Source organism: Macrosteles quadrilineatus, unplaced genomic scaffold, assembly GCF_028750875.1.
Source record: "Macrosteles quadrilineatus isolate MER2022 unplaced genomic scaffold, UCM_ALF_1.0 Scaffold_15__1_contigs__length_3749704, whole genome shotgun sequence".
NCBI lineage: Eukaryota > Metazoa > Arthropoda > Insecta > Hemiptera > Cicadellidae > Macrosteles > Macrosteles quadrilineatus.
In genome coordinates this window covers 819,181-838,537 of record NW_026542608.1, presented here as the reverse complement: position 1 = coordinate 838,537, position 19,357 = coordinate 819,181, and positions in this window count along the sequence as shown.

Below are 19,357 nucleotides of genomic sequence, written 5' to 3'. Positions count from 1 at the left end.
GAACAGCTATAGGCCCGTTTCTATTCTACCAATCTTCGGTAAAGTCTTAGAGGCTCTAATGACCAGGCAGCTTTGTGAACACCTAGAGTCTAACAACCTACTGACGGAAGGTCAATTCGGATTCCGTAAAGGCTGGTCTACAACAGGAGTGGTCATGAGGCTTGCAGGTTTGGTCGGTGAGGCATTTGAGGCTTGCCACACAGTCACCCTCACATTGTGCGACCTAAGTCGTGCATTTGATTGCGTCGACCATGCCATACTGGTCAGGAAGTTGGAAAGTTATGGAGTGGGTGGCACTGTTCTCGGAACAATTGGATCATATCTCGCGGGTAGGCAACAGGTGGTCTCTATCGAGGGGGCAACTTCAGCACCTCTAGAAGTAGAATATGGAGTTCCACAAGGATCGGTAATTGGACCGATTCTTTTCCTGGTTATGATAAACGACCTCGACAAGTCAGGAAATATTGTATTATTTGCTGACGACACCACCCTTGTGTCACGAGGACTGCAGGTTGAACAGACTGTAGCGGGAGCTGAACAGCACTTAATTGAAGCTTCAAACTGGTTTGAGGCCAATGGCTTCCAGCTTAACCAATCCAAGACACAATCTCTTGTCTGCAGTCTGGCTAAACATGCTCCTCACAATGATCCGGTGAAGCTGCTAGGTTTTACCCTGGACCAGAAGCTAACATGGAATGACCACGTAAATCAGGTCTGCAATAAGCTGTCAAGGGTATGCTGCCTGCTCTTGAAACTTAGGTATCTGATGGTCACGGAGAAATACCTGATGAATGTCTATCATTCTATGTTTCACTGCCACGTGAGCTATGGTGTGCTGTTGTGGGGACACGCACCCACGACCGAAGACATCCTGGTCCAGCAAAAGAGAGCTCTACGAATAATCACCTTCAGCGATCGTCTGGCTCACTGCAAGCCTATCTTTGCCAGGCTGGGAATTCTAACAGTGTTTGGTCACTATATCCTCGCCTGTATAAAGTACGTAATAGATAATATTGAGGAGTTTCCTTCCAGAGCTGCAAAACATCACCACCTTACTAGGCATCGCAACCAACTAGATGTTCCTAGAGTTAGACTATCAAGGACTCAGAAGGCCTTTAGTAATGGAGCCCTAACAATATATAATAAGTTGCCAAACTCCATCGCACTTCTCGACAAAAGGGAACTCCTCAAGGTACTCACTGCATACCTTAAAGGAAAAGCCTACTACTCGCTGAAGGAGTATTTCGATGACCCCCTAGTAGGCCTGGGCTGACTTACGCCTGTCCACAGCCTCAGTGTTAAAAATATGTTTTTTTTTATTTGTAAATAATGTATATATTTTAGCACAGTGTTTTCATGTTATTTAATGACGCCATCAATCCCCCATATGGGGTAAAAGATGAAGAACCGGTAATAAGGTAATAAAGTAAACTTCAGTTTGTCGTCTATTAAAATGCCCAGTAATCTGATGATAGATTCGACAAGTGGAATCTCTTGGTTTTTGATTTTTAGCTGGTTATCTAGTGTTTTTTCCCTTTTCTTGATATTATTAGTGATTGACTTTTGTTTGGATTGATTTCCATGTGTAAGGAAGCGAGGTAGTCACTGAGAGAGTCTAGGGCCTTTTGGCTATGTTGCCTAGCTACTATATCAGGTTTTTGTGAGCGGTGTATACCAATATATCATCTGCGTATTGGAGTGATTGCACTGGGTAGGGTATGTAGCTGTTAATTTCTGAAATATATAGTGAGTACAACAAGGGACTTAGAGAATCTCCTTGGGGCAAGCCTTTGTACGTATATCTGTAAAGATTGCTTTCAGGGTTTATTAGGACTAGCTGCCTGTAGATGAGCCATCCATGTAAGTATCTATACTTATTTAATACGCAAGCAGGATTTTTGTGACAATTACTCCTCCGAAACTACTGAACCGATTGACACGTTTTTGGTGTCATTGGAAAGAGCGTAACGTGAAGTTGTGCAGGAAGCTTTCTTTTTAGATAAATAATTAGAGAGTGAGGCCCTGGGGCCCTTTAAAGTTTCGTATTTCTCCATAAGAATAACATGGGAAACAAACATTGTTTTGAAACTCCAGCTGTTGTCAGAAATTAAATATTAACGAGAGGTCGTCCAGTGGTCGAAACTCGACCAAAAATATGTAATGTACTCACTTATCTATTTTCACCCCACACTGTAAATAAAACATGTGATTGGAGTTTCCTCCATTTGTTTTGATTTTCTGTTTATATTTCGTTGTTATTTCGTAACCAGCATAGCAACGCATAAGATCCATGTTAATTTTTTCAAATTTTTAAACTCATTTTTTGTGCTTATCTTTGAGCCTATTTAAATTTATAAAGGGATTCTGCACACCTACAGGAAAATAGCTTTCCAACGGTATGCGTAGATTTTCCCTACGATTCACACGAGCTGAGAAAAAAGGTTTTAAAGAAACATGCTTGCCTATTAATATATAGACAAGAGGTCGTCCAGTGGTCGAAACTCGACCAAAAATATGTAATGTACTCACTCTTCTATTTTCACCCCACACTGTAAATAAAACATGTGATTGGAGTTCCTTCCATTTGTTTTGATTTTCTGTTTATATTTCGTTGTTATTTCGTCACCAGCATAGCAACGCATAAGATCCAAGTTAATTTTTTCACATTTTTAAACTCATTTTTTGTGCTTATCTTTGAGCCTATTTTAATTTATAAAGGGATTCTGCACACCTACAGGAAAATAGCTTTCTAACGGTATGCGTAGATTTTCCCTACGATGCACACGAGCTGAGAAAAAAGGTTTTAAAGAAACATGCTTGCCTATTAATATATAGATAGATTGGTCTCCATAGAAGCATGAGAAAATTCACAATATTTACATTTGCTTTGACATTTAAAAGTAAACAACTAGAACTGTCAAATGCCTATTTCACAATTTCAGACAGCTGATCCAAAAAAATAAAACAACTATGTGGTAGGTTTATTTAATCTTAAACTTGATGATAGATTATTTATTATGAATCTATTTCAATGATTATGAAACATATTTTGCCGTTGCGAAGCAAAAATTAAAAGTGAGAAGAAGAGCATGTTAATTGTGAACAGTGATGTGTAAATAATTATCTATGTTGTATTATAAATGTGTATAGTTTTGGATGATGGTTTGTGTTTAATGATATAAGTTATTAATTATTGAATTTTTATTTTAAGAATTTGGCATATGAGTATGCCTATGATAAATAACACAAATTTAGAGTTCTGCCAGTTTTTGCCTAACTCTGTTCTGTAGAGTTTAAAGTAGCCTACACCTTATTGTCTACAAATTGGCTAAATAATTTAGGTACGGTACATTATAAAAGCTGACAGCTTTTTTATGTTGACTTAAATTGTAAGCCTACCTTTTCCCGTCCATGAGCAGTTTGATAGTTAAAAAAATAACCCTTTAAACTGGAATAGGACTGGTATGTAAATTGTGAGTATTTCCATCAGTTAATAATCTTTTAGTCGACTCTTTTAAAATCATCGGAAATTATGACTGTTATTATTAGTTTTTCAACAAGTCATTTGTTTATAAATAACTCCTGTACTTCTTTGCAATTGCTCGATTTCGAGCAACATGTACACTAGTTTTATATATTGTGCCGGGACTCCAAATCTGTGGAGTTTATCCATCAAGGTAGGTATATGTACTTTATCATAAGCACATGTCATATCTAAGGACGTGGCAATAATAGATTCATTATAGGTCAGAGCAATATGTGCTTGTGATATGAATTTCAGCAGGTAGTCTGCACAGCCAAGTTTCTGTCTGAAACCAAACTGTGTATTTGGTATTATGTTTAGTTTATTAACTAGCCAGTTTAGTCTATTTGATATCATTTTGTTAAGTATCTTGACAAAGCAAGGGATCAGCGATATAGGTCAGGTATGATTCTACCTCTTGTTCATTTTTTTTGGGGTTTAAGCAGAGCGATAATTTTCATTTGTTTCCATTTGACCGGTATCTCTATTGTGCCAAGCCAAATTTTATTGTAAATGTTAAGTAGACATTCCAAAGTACTTTTTGGAAGATGTTTGATCATAAGGTAGCGTATGCCATCTAGTCCAGGTGCAGTGTTTTTTTTGTTTTGACTTAATCACTACCTGTAGCTCTTTAAGGCTGAATTGTCTTTGCAGAGGGTCTTCAAAGTGGTTTAATGTTGGTGGAATAATCTCATTTTGGTTAGGTACATAATCAGGACAAATATGTTTCATAAACTTCTCTGCTAGGTCATTGTTTGTAAGGATGGGTTTGGTGAATGGTCCTATGTTAAAACTGTTGTATTTAAGTTTTCTTATTATTTTCCATGCGTGAGTGGTGGATTTTTACCTTTTATTTCGCTGCATAATTTTTCCCAACTAGATTTCTTTGCTAATTGTATTTCTTCTTTAGCTTTTAATTGGGCAGTCTGGTATGCATTAAAGTTGTGCCAGGTCATTTCTTTTAAAAGTGGAGAATGCTAATCTTCTTTGTGCGACTGCTTTTGAGCACCTTTCGTTCCACCAGTGTTTTGGGATGAATCCTGGTTTACCGGAATTCACTTGGTTTTTACAAGTGGGGATACTCAACAAGGCAGCTTTATTTATTGCTATGGTGAGATAATCCACCGAGTAATCGTTTGTTTTTATCAGCTCAGTGTCTACTATCCTAGTGAATTTCTCCCAGTTGGCGAGTTCAAAGTTTCTTTTCAAAAGTTCTTTTACATTTTATCATTTTGGTGAATTCCATACTAGGTTTTTTGGATAACTGTCTAATATCAAAAGACATAATAATAGGTAAGTGATTGCTGCCTAAGGCATCACTTTTCACCTCCCACTTTTGAAGGAGAGCATGCAGAGGAGGGGTACAGAAAGATAGATCGATTGTGGCATTTCTCTGAAACATGGTTGGTGTGGTTGTTGGAGATTTATCATTAAGTAAAATGAATGATGAGTTGTTATACTCATTGAAAATATCATATCCTCTTTTATTAGCTTTGCCGTCACTCCAGTATGGGTGATGGGCGTTAAAATCACCACAGAGATGATTGAGTATCCATTGTCATGACAAAATAATTTATCATACTAGAAATCTGGATCTACAGATTGATTGGTGGCATGTGTTGTATATAGTGATGGGTGTTTTAAAATTAGATAGTTGAACAACCTGTAGTTGTAGTCCAGCCGTGTTTATATCTAATACTGGTCTAATTAACAGAGATTTGTGGCTAATGAAGGCTATGCCTCCATAACCATCAGGTCTGTTTAATCCACGAATGACGTAATAGTAGTCAGGCCAGCGACTTGGCAGAAATTTGACCTTGAGATGATCTAGGTGTACTCTCAGCTGATCAGCTGATTAGTTGACCACGTGACATTAGTTGACCACGTGCAGTAGGTGTTTGTATTAAATATTAAATAATGGATAAAAAGTGTTGGCCTGACCGGGTTTCGAACCCCGGTCTTTTTGTTGGTAGTTGGAGTCGTTACCATATGAGCCACAACAGTAGTTATGGGTATAGTGGTAAATGACACCTTATACAGGGTACCTATACCGTTGTACCTATATACAGGGTGTGTATTGGAGATTTGATTTTAACATGGAGGTTCACGGGTTCGAATCTAACCAACCACTAATGGTAACTGAGGTCTATGGGTTTAATGCTAACCTATCATTGGAGGTTCACGGGTTTGAATCTAACCTATGTTAGAGGTTCACGGGTTCGAATCTAACCAACCACTAATGGTATTATAGTGAGAGGTTTACTGGTTCAATCCTAACCTATGCTAGAGGTCTATGGGTTTAATGCTAACCTATCATTGGAGGTTCACGGGTTCGAATCTAACCTATGTTAGAGGTTCACGGGTTCGAATCTAACCAACCACTAATGGTATTATAGTGAGAGGTTTATGGGTTCAATCCTAACCAATCACAACTGTTTATTTCAGCTGATCACTTGGTTTAGAGGTTCACGGGTTTAATCCTATCTCAGTAGGTTTTATAAAAAACACTTTATATAGTGTATAATGTTTAAGTGGAACCTTACCGTTGATCATAATTGGTAAATGTTGGATGTTATATTATATATGTTGTAGTGTATAATAAATGTGAAACAAATGATAATTTATCTATCTGATATTAAAAACAGCTGAAAGAGGGCTTAAGTTTACCACTGAGTATAAAAATGGTCTTTGTAAAGGCTATTAAATATCATATGTCAAACTTACATCTAATCTATGCTAAATGAGTTACTTAGGTTGTTTTTTGTATAGTGTTGTAATGTAGAGGGAGTAGTGGGAGTCCGGGAGGTTCACGGGTTCAAATCTTACCAATCACCAATCATTTCCGGTAGGGGTGTTTTTTTTGTTGGTATAGTTAACCGTTGGTATATGAGTTCTGAAGGTTTGATCTCTTGTATATGTAACATAACCTCACTTTTTACCTAAACCAGTCTGTTAATTCACCACTAGAGCGCTAGTGTTGATGGTATAATTATAATAATGATTAACTTGATATAAGATTATACTCTGAGTTGATGGTATTAGTTTATAAATTCTCTACTAGGTTGCAGCACTAGTGCTACCAACTACTGTTAGCCACTTATGTGACTTTGTATATGTAACATAACCACAATGTGACTTTGTATATGTAACATAACCTCACTTTTTACTTAATAATTTATTACTAACAGTATGTTACTCTGAGTTGAGGTATTAGTTTACAAACTCTCTACTAGGTAGCAGTACTAGTGCTACCAACTACTGATTATATTGTATATGTAACATAACCTCACTTTTTACTCAAACCACTTTGTTAATTTACCACTGGAGCGCCAGTGTCGATGGTATAATTATAATAATGATTAACTTGATATAAGATTCATCATAACAGATTACTCTGAGTTGAGGTATTAGTTTATAAATTCTCTACTAGGTTGCAGCACTAGTGCTACCAACTACTGTTAGCCACTTATGAGACTTTGTAACATAACCTCACTTTTTACTTAATAATTTATTACTAACAGTATGTTACTCTAAGTTGAGGTATTAGTTTACAAATTCTCTACTAGGTTACAGCACTAGTGTCTAGCCAACTACAGGTTAGGTGCTCTTGTAACATAACCTCACTTTTAACCTAAACAAGTTTATAATATTGAAGTGTTAGTGTTGATGGTATTAGTTGTCATAGTTTACAAACTCTCTAGCTAACTATTGTTAGCTGGTTATTTGACTGAATCATTGATGTTTAAATATGCTCTGTATATCTAGACAAGTTAAATCAACAAAATAATATATTTTTTAATCCAGATAGGAAATCACACTCTGATAAGACCTTAGTTGTCTCTGTATAGTGTTTTGTTGTAGTGAAAACCTCAGCTAGTATCAAGTGACAGTCTACAATTAGCAGGTAAGTTTTTAATAGTTATTCTATTGTTATTTAAGGTTATTCTATACCAACCATGATAAAAACTTTTAAAAAGGTGTATATTGCTATAGTATATCTTGAGGTATATGTAAAAATTGTTTCAACATAAATATTATGATAAAATTAAATACTTAAAAGCAGTACTATTTTGTTGTAAGTTTAAAAATTATAGTGACAACTTTAAGTGTTAAAATTATTTAAACTCTGAGGATGCATATGCAATTGAAAACACAGTTATTAAGATATAAGCGTTTATTCTATAAACACATTATGGTGTTAGTGCTTGTATATACGTACATTAGGGGAATTCCCATGCATACCAGTACATTTTATACTATAAATTCTTGAGTTTGTGAAAAACTGTAGATCTTCATCAGTGAGGAGGGACGTGAATCTCGATGGTAGAAAGGTGATTCTTTCCTCCCCAGAAGATGTGGTCACGTCCAAGACAATAACTGTAGTCCCGAACCGTGTGCTGACTCTCTTTGCCCCTTTGATCCTGGCCGGCTCCTTAAGGTCTTTAACAGGAATCTTCAATGGGGATGAAAGCACCTCACATGACTCTAGTCTAGCAGAAAGATCCATCTAAAATCATACAGTTGAATTAGCAGGGTGAGTATTGACCTGAAAATTTGACAAGGTAAAAAAAGGTTAGAATTTCACCATAAACTATAGGTCTTTTAGTTGTGTCTGAGGAATAAGCTCACATAATAAGTCCATAAGATTGTGTTACTCATCTCTAATGGCTTAATAAAGTGTTTTAATTTTACACCATAGCATATTATCATATGTAAGGGGTAGGGATGGTTGAATATATTAGATATTCAAAAGTAATAGTTTTATGGAGTAACAGACAATGTATGAAAAAGAATATTGCTTTGTTTCAACACTCACATCAAAGTATTAAATATTTCAACACTAATATAATATTGGTAAACTGTTTTGGTAAGGACATGTTTAATGCAAAACATCTAATAAAGTTTAATTTGTATATATGAATTAATCTTTATTTTATTTATAAATTATTAACAAATATTAGTTTGAACAAAATTTGAATTTTTTAATAATAAGATGTAAAAATAATGATCTGAAAGCTAGATCAAGAGGTAATATATATCCCAGGCTTTCTTGAAATAATAAACTGAATTTAGCAACAAAAGCTTATATTAGAATCAGGTTTAAACTAATATACTCAATTTATAGATATTAACAGGCTAGTATGAAAACTAATATTTTTCTGCAACCAATATGGAAGTAACTAATATTTAAAAAAAACATCTCTAGTGAAGGGGACTAAAATTATAGTAGTAATATTTACCTTGTAGTGATGATGAATGTAGAGAATGTCTATTCAGTGTACAGCAGAAGCAATATCTCAGCAGATTGTACTGTTGAACAGCAAATGTACCTTGTATATATACGGTTGGGAGAGGAAATGCTTGAGGTTACTGCCACATCCTTTTCCCCACCCCAGCTCCTATGCTACACTATCAGTTATAGCCTCACAAGATGCCTGATGCTAGAGAGTGTTTTGTCTGTCGGCGCTATGTATATTGTTGTATATTAATACAGATTTGGGATGATGGAATCTATGTTTGCTGCAGGTATGTATTTTTAAACTTAGCGTTGTTTTATGTAAGGTTTAATTATATATATTGTTTTAATGCTCTGCTTATGTGATTGATAGATGTGATATGCTTGGACCAGCAGAATTTGTGGCAGCACATTTTGGCCCGTATCAAGAGTTTGACATTGGATGTGAGCATGAAGCTGTGGAAGGTGGATAAATTGGTAAGTTATTAATTTTTAAAATTTTACTTAGGTGACCCACGTTTCCACACCACCCATGAGGTAGGGGTCTCAGCGCGTTGGTGTATATTTTACGTGGGCATCATCCCCTGTAGGCCTACCCCACGGTCTAAACTAATCTTTTTTTTACTTTTTATTTTTTATGATTTTTTTTGGTGGCTGCAAGTTCTGCTATTCCTACGGGCTTGTTGTATATCAAACCGTTCCAAGGAGAAGCACAGGTTCTTCTAAATCTGGGCTTCTCAATTTACTAGGCTTGGGGGTCTGTATCTATCATAGGAAACCAGCGTTTTATGGTTTTTAGGCCAACCCATGCATCTACTCTAGGACTTACTATAGCTTAGCCCGGCCTTTTTGAGCAGGTGACAGTACACTAAACCGTTCCAAGGAGTAGCACAGATTCTTCTAAATCTGAGCTACTCAATTTACTAGGTTTTGTGCCTATCATAGGAAACCAGTGTTCTACGGCTTATTAGGCCAACCTATACATCCGCTCTAGGACTTACAACGGCTTAGCTCGGCCTTTTTTGAGTAGGTGACAGTATACAGACACTAAACTTTAAGCCTAGAGTAACTCTTTTGCGTAGTACTCAGCAGAACGTAGAGCACAGTTACTGTTATATATATTTTTATGATAAAAGCAAACTATATTACCACTACTATTGTTATCTATATACATATCATCTTCAATTTCAATTACACTATTATGCAATTCTCTGAGGAATTGAGCTTTCTCAAGACCTTTTGTATGTAAGGCTGTAAAGGGTTTACATAAATCTTTAATAAAGTCCAAATCATAAGGTATGTCCCCATCATACCAATTTAGGTGATGAAAACGTTTAGTTAACCATCTTGCTGTACGTTTCATTTTACTATTAAGAAAATTGAAGCTATAAGGGTTTTGGAAAATTAAATGTGTTCTATATGATTTAGCGACAATAGCAAACTCTTTTACAATAAAACAATTATCGTTATCTTTAAACCCTTGAAACTCTACTACAGCTTCCATAGTGAGGTTTCACCATACAAACGGTCAAAATATGGGTCGGGGAGTTTATGTGATAAATCCTCTGCGTCTGATAAAAGTTTCTCGATACAAACTCTGATATCCTCCTCTAGATAGAATAGTTCCAAAAGTGAACGATTTATCATAGGTATATTTTTTATCAGTAGATGCCACTCATTTAGGTTTAGAGTCAAAGAGTGTTCTCCATCAGAGATACATGCATACTGATGTCCAAAGATACTTGTTACTTTAATCGAGGCCTTAGTATCAAGTTTAATAATGTATTGACTTTTACTTAATAAAGCTATAGTTATTTCATTAAACCTGTCACAGAGTTGACAGAAAGAGTCATAGGACCAAAATACAAAACCTTTTCTCCCTTTAAATAAAACCCCGAGACTATTATCTCTGTTTTTAAAGATCCCGGTGATCAGACATTTGGTTAGGTCAAAGTCTAGAAAGTAGACTGACTTTAAAAATATTCCGGTTATTACATTTATAGTTTCTTTTTCTCTAGGGATGAGTATATGCTCTGTAACTACGTCCTCACCTTGTGAACTCATCTTGCCTACTGACTCTAAATCACCCCGTTTCATCCTAAAATTGCACCCTACCTTCTTCTTCTTCTTCTCCATCCTCAGAAGAGGAGGAGGAGGAAGTATTTTCGTATTCTTTACGCCATTTAGCTATAATACGGGAGGCCCCTAAAGGTACTTGAAAAACACATGTTTCCGTATGATATTTATAACAGTCTATGAAATGTGATTTTATCAATAGATTGTCTTTTGTATAGAACTCGAGTTTAACCCATCCGTATGCGCTCCCCATCTTGTTAGTATGGAGACCAGTTAGAGACTGACAAGTGAACTCATTATGCGGATACTTTTCTCACATCACCGGTTATAGGTGTATATGTTATATGACAGTCGTGTATAATAAGGCAATATCCCCATGTAGAAGCGGGAACATTTTCTCTAAATTCAATTTCCAATCTAACGTCCACAGGTCCTGTTTTAATTGTATCGTCTTGTTTTGAACAATCATTAACGTATAGTGGACATTTCTCCTTAAATTCTTTAAAGTCCAAAATAGGTGAGCTAGTTGTATTGTTGTAATAGGCTCTTTGAAAGTTTGTGTACATATCATACAATAGACATTCATTACCCCAAAGGTTATCGTATGGATAGAAATTTGAATTCAAATACAGTTTAATTTCGTTTAGGTTACAGGAATCAAACTGTGACATGTTTTTAGTTACGTCACCTTTTCGCCCTGTCTGTAGTCCAAAGATGACAAATCTAGGTTTTTCTGTCTGATTAGTTGTGCGAATCTGCCAAGAAAGATTAATAGTAGCTGGTAAATTGGGAAATTCGTGAATCTCCCATGAACGGAACGGAACATGAATTACCGGGTCCTTTTCAATATACCTATATAGTTTTAATTTTTCTGTGTCATTAACTGTAATGTGAGGCATACGCCAGTATATTTTAGTAAGATCCACCTTAACTGTACCGGGTGAAGCTAAACATACAGCGTTAATGTCTGTAGCCGACCGCAACAGCACTAATTCCTGTTTAATGTTTATTAAAACTTTTCTATAGTCTTCGGCAATGCCCAGTAGTAGACGTAAAGGAATAGAATATACAAACTCGGTAACTTTTTCAGTATTACTAGGCCCTAGCCAGCAGCTATTTTTAAGGGGATTTATTTCCTCCTGACGTATTGAAAGGATATTCTTTAAAGTTGTAGTGAGGCCCACATTACGTGTTCTGTCAATTTCTTTTCCACATATCTCATATCTGATTTCCTCAAAGAGGAAAGCCATTGCGTTATTTATTAACTGGACATCTTGCTCTGTACCATCTGCTGTTTTCTTTGCCGATACTTTCCCATGTATTATGATATAACTCTCAAACGGTAGAGTAATTACATCTTGCTGTAAAATTGGAATCCGTATTTCATCGTTATTGTTTAGAGTAGTTGAAGTGTATGGTTGATATGTATGGTATTCAATACCGGTAATGGTGTCATCATACAGGGCTTCATTTTCGATTGCTAGTAGAGCCATTTTGAAATACTTTAAAGCCAAGAGAGCGCAGCAAGTTTATATTCTTACTAGTTAACCCTCCAGGTGTTCTGGTAGTAATGCGTTTTGAAACTACAGGTCCCTGATTATATATGATAAGACCCATTGGTACGTCTTAGATGTAAACGTACTGATATTCTCTCTCCGCGAAAGTTTACCAAGTTTCCGTCTTGATCTCTTACGAAACTGTTAAGCTGTTTATCCTTTGAGCGATGACGGGCAAGTAAATTACATTCTTTGGGATCTCAATGATTTTATACCCTGGTGGCTCAGCTGGATAGAACTCGTGTATTACATGAGATTCGATGCCATCAATAAACGAGCCACGTGTTATGTTACATTCCACTCTGATTGAATTAACTCTGATAATGTCGACAGGTAGTTCGGAAACGTGTGTTTTATCCGCCTCGTATACTCTATTATTAAAACCTAATGTCTTACCTATTGTACCGGGTTTACTGAAATCTATACTTTCCTGACAAGTCAGCTCGGTTTTAAGTGTATTATTATTAGCTTTTAATGTAAACTTGTACTCTTTAGATAGCTGGGACTTTATATATTTTTCTATATCTTCAATCTCGTATGAACCCTCGGGTATAGTGATTAGACCATTATTACCATAGTGAAACTTGTTATTTATATTATTTTCAATATTTGGTATAGAATTGTATGTAGATAGTTCGATTAACCCTAGCTCTCACTCCCCATTACTAACATCAATAGGTGTTGATAACTCGTGTGTAAAAATGCTACTTGTACCCGTGAGGCTAAACATTTTTAGTTAGAAACTTTAAACACAAGTGTCCACATATGACTGAGTCAAAACTCTGTTCTCTCATATAATTATAGTAAACCTCACAGCCCCCAAAATATCTCATTAGCTCAGGTGGGGGTCTGAGATTGCCAAAACTGTCAAAGTAATAAATTATATTGTTTATCTTTTTATAACATACCCAGTGGGTACCGACCCCTGATATACTGTCCAAATTCACTATAGCCGATTCATACACTTTAGGCTTTTTTGGTAAACTATCCCTCATATATACGCCTCTAAAGTTTGGTACCTTAAGTAATTTTGCATACTTTATCAAATCATAGTTTGTTAGAGGTTTTATCGGTATTGACAAGCTTTTTTTTTCTTTGTAACTCTGCGTTTTACTTTCCTTTTGCCGGCACCTTCTCTTTTATACGGTCTAAGATACAGACCCTTACCCTTCTTTTTAGGGGTACATCTTTTCTTTTTCCGCCCCCCTCCAAAAGCTGTTTTAGTCTTCATTATATTTGTCACAGCCCACGCTGCAGCTTTCTCACCTATACTAGAGTCTGATGCTTTTACACGCTGCCAAGCACTATCAATCAGCTGTCGGTCTGCGTTTAGCCGGTTCGCGTTATCTTTGTATTTTGAATAGGCAATATCGTGTACCTTACACGCCTCGTCTAATTTGTTTATTCCTTTATCTCCCCTCGCTAACCTTTCCTTTAATTTTGTGCCAGGTCCACAATAATTATACCTTTTACTACTAAAAGGATTAATACCCGCTGGTAAATGTAATTCAATAGGTAGCTTATCAATGACTTTATTTATAGCTGATGCGATAAACCCACTTCCTCTTTTGGGAGTCTGTTTCTTTCTGATTGTCTTTTTCATTACTGCAGGTATTTAAGCACCTCGTACAGTCTGTTGAGTAACGTCTCACGTATACAGGTAATTTCCAAAATATCAAACGCACTTTTTACTGAGCCCGTAATAGTGCCGGTAAACTCGTTGTATTCCAACACCGAACTGTCAGTTAAAAAGTATATTCTACCGTTTATATACCGGAAAGCCCCATTAACACTATTAGGAACCCCAGCTAAGTAGGAGCCTATAAGACCTAAATGAGAAGCTCTATATGAACACTCATCCAGTGAGTAAATAGACCAATCGTCTACCAATAAATATGTTTTGCCTGTGTTACCGGCTAATACAGCATTTACTTTAATTACAGGTCTTGCAATTATACTACTAACACTATGTTCAACATTTAACATCATTGACGGATATTGAAATAGATAAACATCATTCCCGCTAAATAAAGCGATTTGACCACTTGGTCTTTGGTAAATGGCCGATACCTCTTTAAAGTCATAGGGTAGAAACCCTAACCAGTCTGTAATCTTTATACTAGTATTGTATTGTTCAGGTGTTCTTTCAGAGGGGTCAAGACTCAATACCCATTCACGATCTAGTAGGAATGCAAATATTTTCTTATTCACAATTAAATATGTAGATATGTTTCTTTTTAACTCACAAATATTAACATTTTCAAAGTTATTAGGTTTTTCTGTAGTAGATGTTGTTGGTTTACTGGTTGTTGTTGTGGATGTTGTTGTTGGTTTATTAGTTGTTATTGTAGTTGTAGATGTTGTTGGTTTACTAGTCGTTGTGGATGTAGTTGTAGGATTACTAGTTGTTGTGAATATAGTTGTGGAAGTAGTTAGTTTACTAGCTGTTGTTTGAATAGGACGTCTACCGTATAAAAACTGAATAGCTAATATATCATCTTTACCCAATTCAAAATCGTTTATATCTACAATTCCTTGAGGATGTCTCATAAAAGGGTACATAATTGATTCATTATCAAAAGAGTGATCTATCCCTAACGCATGTCCAATCTCGTGTACTAATGTCAGAAAGAACGAAATGTTTCCATAACGTGGTAAGTCCATGGTATAATCCCAATTCTCCTCAGAGTCAAAATGAATATCGGTTGAGTTATATCCAGCTTGAGGTGTATAAGCATGAGCTAATACTAGACCAGGTCCATCAAAATCATAATAACAAACATCTTTTCTAGAATATAACATATGTTTTCTTTGTACCGAAAATGAAATAAATATTGTAGGGTTATGAAATGACCTTCTAAAGGTAATGTTTGCATGCTTTTCCCATACACGGAATGCTTTTTCAATAATAATACTATGTAGATGAGATATATTATATCCATACCATGTAATTACTGTTGTATTCCATTTACGGTTAGGTACAACTGAAAATGGTAGTGGATTATCTTTATTCCCACATCGAGGTTGGTCTAATAATTCCAATGTAGCATCATCTAAAGTACCGGTTACTTCCAAGTTAAATGTTTCTTGAAACTGTTTTACAGCATCGGTTATATCAGCGGTTAAAGCAGAATCAGCTATATAGCCATACTTCTCTAAATATTCTAATGTTTTATTACAAAACACAGTGTGTACGAGCAATAGAAACACAAGAACCGACATGGTCAAAGATTTAAGCTTTAATGAATAGTTAATTACAAAAGTACACTTTTTATCCATCATAAACAGATTATAGTTAGTTATGGCGGTAGTACCAACTGTTGTATAGCTAATATATCATCTTTATTCAATTCAAACTCGTTTAAATCTATCTACTTCGTCTCCATCAGAGGATGTTGGTTCTATTTCTTCATTAGGGACTTTAAATAGTTCCCCCCAATTTAAATAATCATTTTCCCCAGCAATAGGTAGATTAGCAGACCTTCCCGTGTGTCTTTTATGGATATAGTTAAATAAAATCACACCAAATTTTTTCAATTCTTTATCATGATGATCTTTGTTTTGTGTTATTAAACCGTGATGGTGCGATATTTTTTCATTGATGGTATTAATATCAGATTGAAGTTTAGCCAAATGTGTAGATACCGGTATAAATATTTCGTTTGTACTTTTTTCCAAGTATTCTTTTGTTACAACATCATCTTTATCCTTAGGCTCAGCTAGATGTGTTATTTGTTTTCCCTGTGCATCATAATGAGAGTCCTTGAGTGTTAGGCAGATTCGTTTTACAGTCTGGTAGTTGACTCCATCGTTGTTTTCAACAGGATTACCAACATTTATTAATCTTTTACTTCTAAGATTATAGCTGTGTTTATCACTGGGTATAATTCTTTTATCGACATATTCTTTTGAAGCCGCATCATTACTGTTTTTAGGTTTACCAATATTAGCCAGGATTTTGCTCTGTAGATCATAGTTTCCCTCGGGTGTAAAAATAAATCCATCACCCTTTGGTCCTTTAACAGGACCTTTACCCGATTTACTACTACGTCCAAACTTATCAATGGTCATTATATTAATGATTTAAACCTAGAGTTTCCACCACCTCTTATATACCCAGCTTCCCGTAGCTCTTCTATAATACTAATGATCTCATTGGAATGTACTCTGTTTCCAGTCTCTGTAGACATGATTATATGTCCAAGTCTGTTTACAAGCTCATTTACATCATCCCAATAGATAATGTCTCGGGATTGTATATTTTTCCATAATAAGCCTCTCCCTTGTGCAGACATTAATGGTCGGATAATTTTAAGATATTTATGACCTTTGCTTGATTTAACCTGACCTGTAGGTTGATAATTCTCCCTATGTGCATTTGTAGCATACAATATACTTTTGTAGGTGTTTAAATCATTTTGCGTGTAAGTACCTTTATCGGGCAAATGCTTAAATAATAGTTCATAGAGACCTTCAGACGCTCCATAGTTAACACCACCGATACGTATATTGCCTATATGATCAAAGTCCAAGTTTTCACTGCCAACCATTAACTTACTACCGTCTTCGTAACGTGGACCGTATGTGTAGTCTATCACCTTTTTATTTCCACCCATATCCTTGATAAACCATGTCATATATTGTTGTGTCAGTGGATTGTCAAAGTATTCCTCAATAAACTGAGTAGTAGAGGCTAAATTAGTTGGTGTTGAGACAAGTTCAGTAAATTCTGATTCTTTAGGCCTTATATGGGTGGCTGGTGGTTCAACTACCCTTATAGGGGTGGATGAAGCTGGTGGTTCAGATACTATCTCATTTTCCGAATCTGTTGTTTCATAGTCCATAGACTCTTCCTTAACTTCACTTTTGATTAGCGGTACTGGTGGGGTAGCTTTTCTCAATTCCCGTATAATAGGTCTGTATTGTTTTTCTAGCTGTAAATCTGTATCCTCCGTACCCTCTTTAAACATTTTGTACTTGCGTTTAATAGCTTTTCTAAGCTCAATAAGTCGAGCAGTTAGCTGTTGTTTATCCTTGGAACTCATATTTGCAAATGAAGTATGTCAGCATGCATGTGTAGTTTTATGGGGTTTCAACTTGCCTAAAAAACACTGCACGCCTTTTATTCTTTTTTAAATACCATATAATATCTAACAGAGTTACTTCTGTACTCAAGTCTAGGCCTTGGTAATATTGTCTTACTTTAGCGTCAAATGTTGGTATTTGGTATTTACCGGTAAAACTTTTAAATACAAATGTTCGTTTCCAACTATCTCTCCACTGAGGTATTTCAGCTACTGTATATTTGTCACTTTCAATCGTCTTTTCCATATATTTTTTAAGTAACTCAATTGGTCTTTGTTCGCGTACATGGTCTAGTAGAAACGAGTTTAATAGCCAAAATTCACTAGGGTTAGATCCGGTAAATGCTCTCCACTGATCAAATAGCACATGATTTGTAACACTATATACACCATTATTAAAAGAGATGCCAAACTTCTCACAATATTTAGGTACTGCCGGTAGTGCAACTTTAAGAAACTCAGTAGTATAAGATCCCTGACAGAGGTTGTTTACACCGCCGAAGGGTTTGTTTCTGTAACCTTTAGGCAGCCCATCAGGAACTTTAGCATAGTTTACATTGTAACTTATGTCAATGTGACATTTTAGATCCAAAATACGTTTATATAATTTAAAAGGTGATGTTATAGGAATAGTTCTTTCGGTTAATAGTACACACCGAGTGGCATAGGGTATCTTACAACCATACTCTAACATTTTATTACATATCTGTGTAAAGTTTACACTGCCATGAAGGTTGCGCAATGGTAATGCTTTACCAAACACATCCGGGAACGGTCGAAATCTCGATATTAAATTTTGTGGGTCCCTAACTGTGCAATTAGCCATATCTTCGTGATATATTACAAATTCTAAAGGAACAGCCCTCTCTTGGCATCTAAACAAAAAATTTAACCATGTATCTCTATTGTATGTTCGTTCACTTGACGATATCATTAATAACACCACAGGAGGTGTCATAGCAGAGCTTTTAGGTTTCTTATGTCTCCAACATCTCTTGTTAAACATATAGCCATGTGGGGGTTTTCTACTGCAGTAGTTACCACAGAATCTCTTCTTATCCTTATAGTAGTATGCACAAAGGTTTGATTTTACATTATGTAGCTTTGTATCATAACCTCTAAGGTCATTATAATGGTATATCCGAACCATTACAACTCTGTTACAAAACTGTCAAGTCCCACTCTATATCTGCCTTTATTAAGGTCTGATGTTTTATCAATAACTAGGAAGCCAAAGTTATCTTTCCATGAAACTGCACAAATCTCTTTTAACTTATCAAAAGACATATCAGTTGTCACATGATCATTATATACATGTCTCAGGTTCCTGTCATCCTGTTTAAATAGTATGAGAAAATTACAGTTGTCTCTGATTAACTGTTTTGGAATACTACTGTATGTCTGCCCCAAGTAGAATATATCCAAATTTTTATGTCTCCCCATAGCAAAGTAACTTCTAATCATATTATGTTTCTCACAACTTATATCATCAAATATAATTATAGAGTTTTTCTTTGTATCCTTAGGATTTATAACTAATGTATTATCATCAAATTCGTGATACCCTATTTCTTCAGGCAACACCTGTTTAAGTAACTTGTATTTATCTTGATATAAAGACTTTGAGAAAACGTAAATATTTTCAAATCTTAAACCGTTTGAATCAAAAATCATATTAAACAGTATGTTGGTTTTACCACAGGAACTAGGTCCACAGATAATAGACCGGATAGAGCATGGTAATAATTGACCATTTTTATAATTCTTATCTGACCCCATGCCACTAAAGATATCAAAGTTTGTGACGGGAAACTGTACATCCTGTTGCACTAACCTCATCGTTACTGATTGCACAGATTTAAGCGGATGTGTGTTTTTATAC